The sequence below is a fragment of the Podarcis cretensis genome (assembly GCF_951804945.1).
Source record: "Podarcis cretensis genome assembly, chromosome: 8".
NCBI classification, from domain to species: domain Eukaryota; kingdom Metazoa; phylum Chordata; class Lepidosauria; order Squamata; family Lacertidae; genus Podarcis; species Podarcis cretensis.
The window spans coordinates 76,792,271-76,804,412 of NC_137177.1; the positions used below are offsets into that span (position 1 = coordinate 76,792,271).

Genomic DNA, 12,142 nt, shown 5'->3' on the forward strand with positions numbered 1-12,142 from the left:
AAGGAGAACTGAAAGAGTGCTCTTCCCTCACCCGCTTCCTGGTCTGCTTTTCGGTACCAGAGCTCAGCACCAGCAAATGCAAAAAGACAACCGTACCTCTGAGCACATGCAGAATGCACCTGAATCACCACAGTTTTTTTTTCTCCTGGCCCACAGAATTGTTGGACCTGGGACTTTTTGTGTTCAAAGCTAATGCTGGGCTAAGGTCTTTCCTTGGAAGTAAGCCTCATTTGAACGCAGAGAGACTTTTACCTCCGAGTAAACATGGCTAGGGATGCGGGTGCCGCTGTGGGTTAAACCACAGAGCCTAGGACCTGCCGATCAGAAAGTCAGAGGTTCGAATCCCCGCGACGGGGTGAGCTCCTGTTGCTCAGTCCCAGCTCCTGCCAACCTAGCAGTTCGAAAGCACGTCAGAGTGCAAGTAGATAAATAGGTACAGCTTCGGTGGGAAGGTAAACGGCGTTTCCGTGCGCTATTCTGGTTCACCAGAAGCGGCTTAGTCATTCTGGCCACATGACCCGGAAGCTGTATGCCAGCTCCCTCGGCCAATTAAGCAAGATGAGCGTCGCAATGCCAGAGTCGGTCACGACTGGTCAGGGGTCCCTTTACCTTTACCTAAACATGGCTAAGAGTATGTTGTAAACATAGCTGAGCATCAAGTGCCATTGACTTCCATAGAATTTACTGCCAGGGAGGCGTGCATCATTGGATCTCAACCTTCTTGTCTATATATAGCTGACCTGTACGTAAACGTTGTATTGATTATAAAGAATTTGCTCCCAAGAAAAGCATGCACTGAACTGCATTGCAGCCTTGCTCCTTATGGGTTCGATCCTCAACTGCCCATCATCGAGTTCAATGGCGTTTACACTCGGTTAAGCATGCTTTGCAATTGTACTAAGTAGCTGGTATACTCAGAGTAGATTCATTGAAATTAATGGTCCTGAGGCAGAGTAGTGTAGTGGTTAGAGTGTTGAACTAGGACACCGAAGACCAGCTGCTGCCTCACAACCTAACCTACCTCACAGCGTTGTTGTGGGGATAAAATGGGGGACACACAACCATATACACCACCTTGAGCTCCTTGGAGGAAAAGGTAGGCTATAAATGCAGTAAATAAATAAGCCTATGCCATGAATTTCAACGGGTCTACTCTTTAGTAGAAGTTACTTGGATCCGATCTTAAGACTGCAACCCGATCTGCATTGGTAACTTGGAGGCAAGTTCCACGAAAACGCGACGGCGGGGCTTACTCCCGAGTAAATCGGCTTAGTTCTATGCGCCGTGTGAACCTACCTTGAGCGCCTACATTCCTAAAACCTTTATTCCCACGTAAGGGTGTGCCCTTTCGGATGACTTCGACGGTGACTACGGCGATTATTATTATCGATCTCATTTAAAAAATCGTTTCCCACGGAGCATCTCATCAAAGCAATTAAGCTCGCCACGCAAGAATACCATCCAGAAAACAGTTAATTACTATCAATTTCCTCTGTGAATCGTTTCCCACGGAACATCTCAGACCAGTTGTTTCCGCCACAAAAACACCTCGACGACAATTGCATCTCTGAAAAAACAACTGTAACTATTTGCATAGAATGAAAACAACAGCAACTATCGCCCACGCCAGGGATGGACAGCGTGGCGCCCACCCGATATTGCTCAGGCTCCCGAACGCCTAGCGGTACCCCAGCGGCTTGCATGCCCAGTAGTCAGGGACGGTGGGAGTTGTAGTCCCAATATACCCCTGGAGTATGCACTCGTAGTCCTTTATTCTATCCCACCTTTTTCTCCCAAAGTGCTAAAGTAGGATGGCGTGGTTCTTCCCCCCACCCATTTAATCTCCACAACAACCCTGCAAAGAGGCAGTGGCCGGTCCAAGGTCCAGTAAGCTTCATGGCCAAGTGAGGGATTTTGAACCGAGGCCTCCCACCTCCTAGTCCTGGGAACTGTAGTTTTCCTCGGAGTTACACTTCCCAGCACCCTTAACAAACTACAGTCCCAAGTGGGGTTTTTGTTTTTTTTAAGGGAGCCATGTGCTTTCAGCGTCCTTTATTTATTTTACTCATTTATCACATTTCTATCTCACCTTTTCCTCCCAAGGAGCTCAAATTGGCCTATATGGGTCCCCCCCCCATTCATCCCCACATAACAACCCTGCGAGGTAGGTCAGGCTGAGAAGCAGCGGCCGGCCAAAGGTCTTACCCAGTGGGATTGATGACCGAGGGGGGTGGATTTGAACCCTGGACTCTAACCAGTGCACCGCACTGCCTTTCATAGACCGGGATTGTTTCAACATATGCTGCAATTCCCAACTGACGCGTAAAGATGAACCCGTGCGATTCCCATAGGCGTTTTACTCCCGGGGAAGGAAACGTGCGTGCATTGCATCGCTGGGATCCAGTCCTTTGCAATCGGCCGGCCCCTCCCCTCCTGCGCCCTGCCCTCTTGGTCTCCTTTAAGAGGAGGAGCTGGGCCGGGCAGCTGGGAGGTTATTTGGAGCCCATGTGACGCGACGCTCCTCGGCTTCTTAGTAGCGGAGACTCTGGCCTGGCGTCGGATTCAAGGCGGGGAGCGCTGGGAGTGAAGGCGATCCGAGAGACCCGGGGCTTCGCTGCCGCCTTCGTCGTCCACGGAGTTTGCAACCCACCCCGAGGTACATGCTCCGAGCTCTTGTGCATGCACGCACACAGAGAGAGATTTGCAAGATTGCTCGCAAGACTCTGGCCGCTTTGTTCAGGGTAGGAGGAGGAAAAAGAAGCCAACTGTCCTGCAACCGCAGAGTTGACGATAAGCCTTATTTTGCAACCCCCGCCAACCAAACCTCTGATCCATGAGCAGGCTTCGGGAGGAATAATAATAAAAAAAGATTTACCTCGGAATGGTGTGCCCCGGATTTGTTGGGAGGTAAGACCGGAAAGTGGTGGGATATTTCCGCGAAAGGGAGTTGTGTTTTCCCCCTGCCCCTCCCCTGTTACCGTAAACTTGGAGTCTCTTGATTCGGAGTCGCTGCCCCTTTAGTTGCGTGTGAATGCAGATCCTCTCCGGATCAATGGATTCGCTGAATGTTTGACTCGCCCTGATGTTGTTGTAAGAGGCTGAAAGCCCTTTAGCAAAATAAATATGCCCTTTTGCTTATTTCTTTGCTTTTGAAATGGCATAATGTTGAGACAGCAGTCTTGGGGACACTTCCTTGACTCTTAAAAAAGTCCTGCCCGTGTGTCTATTTTACTAAGTAAGTACAGGATCGTGGTATGAATGGTCTTGCAGAAAGAAGTGCTGCTGTGGGATAATTTTGGAGCTGACAAACCCTGGGGTGGCCTTATGCATGTTCCAAAAAGTTGAGCAAATTGGCAATTTGGTGTGTGTGTTTGCTAAAAGCCAGGAAAAACATTTATTTCTTCCTACTCGTGGCTGCCTGTATAACCGATATCTGAAAGCCACGATCCAGTGCTTCTAGGAACTTGGGAGCAGCTGCTTTCTTCTAAGTCAGATCTTTGCTCAGTATTGTCTACTCTGGCTGGCAGCTGTTCCTCTGGGGCTTCTGTCTTCCCAGCCCTGCTTGGAGAGGCTGAGAATTGTACCTGTGGCATGCAGAGCTAAGCGTTCTCCCGCTGAGCCACAGTTCTTCACATTGGGAGTTTTGATTCCCATTGATCATAGATCCTCCCATTGAAATTGTAATCGGAAAGGGTGACAGCTGGATCTCACTCTGGGCGTGTGGTTTTTATTAGATCTTAGGACGACTAGAAGTGGCAGCACTTTGACAGATATTTCAGGCATTCTCGAGGTCTCTTAAAACAGTTGCTCTTACAGAAGCAAACTTAACTTGACTCTCAGATGCTCGTGTGGGCACTTTCCCCCCTTTCTGCCCACTCGATCTTCCCATCACCCCTGCGAGGTAGGCCTCTGGGGAGCCACCGTTCGCACCAGTGTCTGGTTTCTGCATCCTATCTGGATCTGGCCTCCTTGAGAAAACACTTCTGAAAAAGCATTTGGTGCCATCGTCATGTTTCCCAGACCCTGGGAACCTTCCAAACTTTGGATGCTTTTCCATTCTCTCTGTACATCTGGAAAATGACTTGCCCCAGGCCACCCACCAAGCCACTGGGCTGAGCTGGGGATCCAGCTGCCCTCTTGCTGAATCCCTATAGAAAGGGGCTCGGAAAGATCTCCGTGGGCTTTGCTTGTTTGGGGCAGGAGTGGAGTGAAGGGAGAAGAACCAGCATTTGAAAAGTTGGAGCCTGCCTGATTGCTTTTGCAAAAGCGTTTGCTGTTACCCAGGAGCACCAGATGTTTTTGTTTAGACCACAGCTCCCATCAGCCTGGGGCCTGTTCTTCTGCATCCTTTACCTGTGTCCCAAATTGAGCTCATGGGTCAGCTGTGTAGCTTGGTGGCAGAGCACATGCTTTTCATGCAGAATGTTCCACTTTCAATCCCCTGTCTCTCCAGGCAGGCCTGGGAGAGACTCCCTGTTGGAAAGCCTGGTGAGCTGCTGCCAGTCAGTGCAGACAGTGCTAAGCTAGATGGTCAGAGGTCCTGACTTCTCCCAGCAGTTCTGTGAGACAGAGAGGTTGCAGTGAGAAATTTGCCTGCTCTTGCGCCCTTTATGACACCCCGCCACACACACTTGGCTTCTTTCTCCAAAGTGTGTGTCGGGGGTGGGATCCCTATCCTGTATGTCTATTTCTATTAACCAGGTTAGCTTTTAGTTGATTGAATTTGACTGGATCTGCAGGTAAGGGTTGTTGTTTTTTAGAAAAGAATTCAGAAGTAGAAAGCATAAAAAGGTGTTTACATGACAGGTAGCCAATGTGGTGACTTACAGGTGTTGCTGGACTACAACTCCCATTGCCCCCTGACTATTGGCCACGCTCACTGGGGTGGATGGGAGTTGTTAGTCCACCACCATCAGAAAGGCAGCAGATTCCCTTGCTGCGAGAAGCCAAGTTACAGGGAACCAGGCAGAGGGCCTTCTCGGTAGTGGCACCCGCCCTCCCACCAGATGTCAAAGAGAAAAACAACTACCAGACTTTTAGAAGACATCTGAAGGCAGCCCTGTTTAGGGAAGCTTTTAATGTTTAATAGACAATTGTACAGTGGTACCTCGGGTTACAGACGCTTCAGGTTACAAACTCCGCTAACACAGAAATAGTACCTTGGGTTAAGAACTTTGCTCCAGGATGAGAACAGAAATTGTGCTGCGGCGGCATGGTGGCAGTGGGAGGCCCCATTAGCTAAAGTGGTACCTCAGGTTAAGAACAGTTTCAAGTTAAGAACGGACTCCAGAACAAATTAAGTTAAGTTCTTAACCAGAGGTACCACTATATTTTAATAATCTGTTGGAAGCCGCCCAGAGTGGCTGGGGAAACCCAGCCAGATGGGCAGGGTATAAATAACAAATTATTGTTATCATTATTCCCAGCCATGTTTGGTTAAATTAAAAGCCAGAGCAGGCACTCGTGCAGAGATACAACAGTGAGCCTCCTTTTTCTGGATGGTGCTCCCAGCTCCAAGGAGCCTTTAGACCAGAACCTGTGGACCCGCTGGCTGCTGCTGAACTAAAACTCGCACCATTCCTAACCATTGAGCATGCTAACTGGGTCTGATGGGAATTGGAGTCCAACATGAGGAGATCCAAAGTTCCCCACTCCTAATTTAGATGGTGAATGTACATGTCCTGAATATATTGTTGAGGAAAGGCATTCCTTTATAGACGTGAATGCGTCTATTTGTCCTAGGACAAATACCTTGAATTACTTGCATGGGGGGGGAGGAATCTGCCTGATTTTAGGGGAACTTTTTGAAAGTTTTTTTCTATTCACCTAGTAGCTGAAGTGGTTTGAAACATCACAGCCCTATTCCCCCCCCATATTACATATTAAGAGAGAATATATATTGTCTTTCTCGTATAGATATAGAAAATACATTTGTTTTGTAAAAAAGAAAAAGAAACCGTAGTATGGAAAACCATAGCTTCTGCCCTTGAGGTGTGTGTCCAATGAAAGTGTTCTGCTAGGACCCAACGCTTTGCCAGTGGTTCCTTTGCCAACCTGGTGCCCTCCAGATGTTTCAGAAGTGAGAGCCCATTAGGGGTGGGTGATTTCTGGTTTGCTACATCGCGATATGCCACCAGCTAAACTTGGTTCAATGGAACAATGTAGAGGCGAGTCCATCAACTGTGTCATCTGAGGCTGATGGAAGTTGTGGTCCAAAACATCTGCACCACATCTGGCTGGGCTGGCACTGCATGTAGTATAAGGAAGACTGATCTGTCAGCTAGAATGTTTCCTGTTCAGGTCCTGTTCATGCTGCCTTGTCGACTGAATTTGTGCCAGTTGCTCTTGGCAGTACAACAGCGTTATAGGTATTGAAGTCATGGCATGTGAAGGAGTCCAAACCACTTGAAAGATAAGGGGACAGAGCATCTGCTTTGCATGCAGAAGGTCCCAGGTTCAAACTCCAGTGTTTCCAGGTAGGGCTGGGAAAGAGTCCTGGCTGAAACCCTGGTGAGCTGCTGCCAGCCAGTGTAGACAATATTGAACTAGATGGACAACTTGCCTGACCTTGGTATAAGACAGTTTCCTATGTTCCTTGAAGCCAGATGCCCAAATCACTACCTCTTTCTCTCTGCCTTCCAAACATTATTCTGTGAACTGCCCTGAGACCCCCAGGTATAGGGCAGTATATAAATTCTATTATTATTATTAATAATAATTAATACCGCATTTTACGTGTATATCATGCCCCCCTGTATAAGACGCCCCCTATTTGGGGGGACTCCAAATTGAGAAAATGGAGGGAGATTGTATCCGTGTAGAAGACGGCCCACAATTTTGAACAGAATTTTTAAATTAAAAAACCTAGTCTTATACACAGAAAAGTGCGGTAATTTACAACCTTGTAGCCTTAACAGGAGGAGGCTACAACAGGAGAGGAGTCAAGCACATGAGACTTCTTGTGAAAATCTGGCTTCTAATTTTTTTAAAAAAGAAAATTTTGCCATTCTGCTGTTGTCTCTAACTTTTAAGTCCTGCTCCAAATAGACCCATTGAAATGAATGGGGCTAGAGGTGGTTCCTGGCCATTCATTTTGAGGGGTCTGCTACTGAGTAGGACTAGCACTGAGTACAGCCGGTTGTCTCACCCGTCTCGCTGGGCAGTCCTGATGAAGGTGCCAGAGGCCATTCTTCTCGTGAGAAGTCTGCAGCTGAGGGTTGGGGGGGCGCCCTGTAATTGTCCCCAACAATTAGCTGCAGGGTTGAGCAACAGCAGGCTTCGTTTTATCGGCAGGCCGGGACAATTAGTGTGTTGCAGAGAAACACTTCCCAGGGCCAGAGATCAGGGCGTTCTGCTCCGCAACGCGGGTGAGGTCGCTTCAGCTTCCAGAGTAAAACAGAAACAAAAGTCCATCCTTGAAGGGAGAGCAGTATTTATTTAGTATGTGTGCATACAGGGGTCCCGGTGACAGGTCTAAGAAATCTTCTGGAGAAAGCATGCCATGTAGCCAATTTTGCAATGCGCCCAAGTCACAGCAGCACAAGAAACCTGCCTTCTATTGAGTCAAGCGATTGGTCCGTCTAGTTGTGTGAACTACACTGACCGGGAGAGGCCCTTTCAGCTGGGGCAGAGAAATCCTGGTTCTGAGAGCTGCCTGGGAAGCTGGCATGTTGTACGTTCACTTACAAGCGCAGGGGCGTCTCTGGCCCTCCAAGCCTTTCTGTGTGGCCCCTGGAGTTCTCTCCAAGCCACGTCCCTCGTCACACTCGCCATAGGAACCTAGGAAAAGCTTGAATTACTCAGACTCTTGGTTCCTCTAGCAAGCTCTATTGGGGGTGAGGGAATCCTTTCTCTTCCTGTAACTTCAGGTCTGGAAGTAGACACATTTAAATAAAACCTGAAAAGGCCTTTGTCTTAGAATTGGAGAACAGCATGTCTTATCCGAGGAACAAGACAAGTGTGCTAATTTATTACTAGGAAGCAAGATGCGATCTTCGGTTCGTTCTTTCTCTCTCTCCTTGTCCTGTCCCGAACCCAGATGACCCCGGTTTCCTTGTGTGACTTGCAGGGCCTCTAATTGCTTCTGTGCCTGGTTTCCCCTCTTCCTCTATACGGTCTTGTGCAATGCATGGCTCTGGGCAGGGCGTGCACCCTCCTCCAGCGCACCATGTGCAATGCTCAGTGCAAGTGGCGCTCTTAAACCAGTTGGATGAACTGCTCACATCAGCAGATGGGGTGGCATAGGCATCAGGCCAAAGGGGGCCCATGTAGCCAGGGACCCTGTCCTCACAGTCGCCAGCCACATGCCCCAGTGGGAAGCAGGACCTGAGTGCATCAGAATTCTCCCCACCTGTGATTCTCAGGAAGCAGGGTTCAGAGGCACAGAGTGCAGGTTGATCAAACATAGCCGTTGTGGTCCGTAGATTTCTCCACGGACCTCTGTAATCCTCCTATAAAGCCATCACTACATGTCAAGGGAGGAACGTGGGTGGCGCTGTGGGTTAAACCACAGAGCCTAGGACTTGCTGATCAGAAAGTTGGCGGTTCGAATCCCCGCAACGGGGTGAGCTCCCGTTGCTCAGTTCCAGCTCCTGCCAACCTAGCTGTTCGAAAGCACGTCAAAGTGCAAGTAGATAAATAGGTACCGCTCCAGCGGAAGGTAAATGGCGTTTCCGTGCGCTGCTCTGGCTCACCAGAAGCAGCTTAGTCATGCTGGCCAAATGACCCGGAAGCTGTACGCCGGCTCCCTCGGCCAGTAAAGCGAGATGAGTGCTGCAACCCCAGAGTCGGTCACAATTGGACCTAATGGTCAGGGGTCCCTTTACCTTTACCTTACATGTCAAGGGAGTGAATTCCGTAACTATGCGCTGTGCTAAAAAACAAAAGCCTGTCATGGATTTCCCACAGTCCAGCTTCATTGAATGATCCTAATCTTATGAGGGAGAAGCACGTCTCTCAGTTTTTCATGTTGATCTTCACAAAACCTTGATTGTGTGGGTGTGTCTGTCCTGACCTGTTTATTTATAACCCATCTCTTTCCCCAAGGAGCTAAAGGTGGCGTGCAAGGTTCTCCCCCTCCTCATTTAATCCCCACACAACAACCCTGCGAGGCAGGGATTGGCCCAAGGTAACACTCAGGGAGCTTCATGGCCAGTCGGGTGATTTGAATCCTGGTCTCCCAGGTCCCAGTCTAATACAGTGGTACCTCGGGTTAAGTAATTAATGTGTTCCAGAGGTCCTTTCTTAACCTGAAACTGTTCTTAACCTGAAGCACCACTTTAGCTAATGGGGCCTCCTGCTGCCGCCGTGCCGCTACTGCGCGATTTCTGTTCTCATCCTGAAGCAAAGTTCTTAACCCGAGGTACTATTTCTGGGTTAGCGTAGTCTGTAACCTGAAGCGTCTGTAACCTGACGCGTATGTAACCCGAGGTACCATGGTAATGCAACGACTGCACTTTAATAAAACCTATGGGGGGAACCAAAACAAACTCCAGCTCCCAGAATCCTTTGGGGGGAAGCCATTGCTGCTTAAAGTCACATGACATTGCTTTAAGCATAGAGTGCAGATGGGCAACTGGAAGGGGTTTAAAGGAAGAGTCGCGCTTCCATCGAAAAGCAAAAGCGGGGGGAATGTTTGGTGTATGTTTGGAGGCTGCAGCTGACACGTTCCAAACAATTTCTGTCTCGTCTCTACTTGCTTTTTAAATGCACACTTATGGCAAGGAATCGTGCACCCCAGACTCAATAGTGCAGCAGCCGTGAACAGTGACCCAGCTGTGCCATCTGCACCTTTGGCTGTGGGTGTGCTCTTGTGTTGTTGTTGTTTTGGCAGGGGGAGGTTTGTTCAGTCTTGCTTCAGTGCATCCCTGCAGAAGAATGCCTGCTGGATCAGGCCAGTGGCCCATGCAGTTCAGCATCTTGTTCTTTCAAAGGCCATGCAGGTTTCCCACTGAAACATCTGGACCTGATCAGAAGGCATCACTCTCCCCTGGTTTCCAGCATCTGGTATCCGGAAGCATTCCTGCCTCCAACTACGGAGGGCAAAGCTTAACCATCCTGGCTAGTAGCTGACAATAGCTTTCTCCATGAATTTGTCTAAGCCACCCTGATTAGTGGCTATCCTTGTGGGAGGGACTTCCACAGGTGAACAATAAGTCATTTTTTAATCTGTCCTGAATCCTCCATTATTCAACCTCACTGGATGTCCACAATTTCTTGTGTTATGATAGAGAAATAAAACTTTCTCCCTATCCACTTTCTCTGCGCTGCCACCTCTTCTATCATGTCATCTCTTACTTGCCTTTGAATCTATTTAGAGATGCAACAGCCTGGAATAACTATCAAACTCAGCTGGGGGTTCCCAAAACTGTGGTTCAGAGACCACCAATGACCCACAAGCTTCATTCAGGGGGTCTGTGGCACACCTGCATCAAATATTTGTATTAGATTTCTTATACATTGAATTTTATTGCATCACAATTTGATTTGCGGGATGCACATCGTAATGCGATAAGACTGCAATATATGGGAAATAAAAGGAGCAATAAAAAATGCAGTTAGAAATCATACAGTGCCCAGCACAGAGTGTTACAACTATTTCAGCAGGCAGCAAAATTGTTAAGTCGTTCACTAAGACCACCTGCAATTTTCAAGTGCTTTGTGGGCGCAGAAAAGTTTGAGAACTGCTAGGCTAGGTCATTTTTTAAAAAAATTGTTAGCTGAGTCTCCTCTCCCCTTGGTTTTGCTTTTCTACAAAGATTTTTGGTGGGAGGCATTCGCACAATAGAAAATAGTCCACTGTAGACAAAACAATTAAATGGTATGTCCTTTATAACAATAAGCAGCAAGATATTTTTAAAAGGAACATCAACAGGTGGTTGTGATGGAGTTCTATTGCAAACATCTGCAGATGCATCAGGGGTATTAATTAGAAGCTAATGTGAATTCAGGAGGGGCCATAGCTCAGTTGGTAAAGCATCTGCTTTGCAGACAGAAGGTCCCAGGTTCAATCCCTGGCATCTCCAGGTAGAACTCGGAACATCTCCTGTGTGAAACCCTGGAGAGCTGCTGCCAGCCAGTGTAGGCAATACTGAGTTAAGTGGACCGACAATCTGACTCGGCGTAAGGCACCTTCCTGTGTTCTTAATATATATGGTGTTGAAAGACCTAAAAGAGGTGAATCAGCAGCCCCAAGCAGTGTGAGACAGTCCTGGCACCACCACCAAGAAGCCATTGCCTATTGTGCCTCAGCTCTATGAATGCCAGTTTTTGTGTGGTGCATGGACTGCTCTGCAGATCCTTCTGCTAGAGTTTGCAACAAATTACATCAAGCAGCTTTTCTTCTGGTTAATGCCTGATGCTAAACCATGGTTTGTTTAAACTGTGGTTTATTTTAACAGACCATCTTTCTCCAAGGTTTGGGTCGTTTTCCAGCTCCTCATGCCTTTGTAGCTTGGCGTGAGTCTGTGGCAGGATGGGGGGCCATTGTTAAGGGATGGTACTGGGTTCACATGTAACAACTTGGCCACAATTAGGCAAATCAAGACTTATCAACTGACAACAAGCCATGGTTTGAGATTGTGGTTTGTTAGCAGTAAGCAAGCCATTGCTAAGCTCATGGGTAGGCAAACTAAGGCCCAGGGGCCGGATGAGGCCCAATCACCTTCTAAATCCGGCTGGTGGATGTTCCGGGAATCAGCGTGTTTTTACATGAGTAGAATGTGTCCTTTTATTTAAAATGTATCTCTGAGTTATTTGTGGGGCATAGGAATTCGTTCATTTCCCCCCAAAAAAATATAGTCTGGCCCCCCACAAGGTCTGAGGGACAGTGGACCAGCCCCCTGCTGAAAAAGTTTGCTGACCCCTGGGCCTAAGCTATTGCGCAGGGTTCATGCATGGCACTAAGCTGTAGTCTAACAAACCATTGTTTAGTGTGGCATGCAAACCAGGCAACTTGATTGGTTGGCAGGCTCACCATACTTCCATTTTAAGTCTCCCCCTTAAAGATAAATGATCCCACTGTTTGTGGAACAGAGGCTTGTTTATAGTTTAAAGTATCCCTGAAGCAGAGCATTAACTTGCATGAGTCTGACCCTTGGGCCATCTAACCCAGTGCTGTCTGCTCTGACAGGCAGCGACTCTC

General features: G+C 48.1%; 1 protein-coding gene across 2 annotated transcripts in view; it reads left to right on the forward strand.

Annotated features, from left to right (window-relative positions):
- The first annotated feature begins 2,485 nt into the window (after positions 1-2,485).
- Positions 2,486-12,142, forward strand: part of SPSB1 (splA/ryanodine receptor domain and SOCS box containing 1) — a 36,362-nt gene continuing 26,705 nt past the window's right edge. Inside the window, exon 1 of one of the 2 annotated variants that reach the window (XM_079987273.1) lies at positions 2,486-2,656. The gene's annotated coding sequence lies outside the window, so the exon portion shown is untranslated. Of the gene's footprint in view, positions 2,908-12,142 lie in introns of both variants that reach the window. The other variant, XM_079987272.1, reaches the window with a different exon arrangement.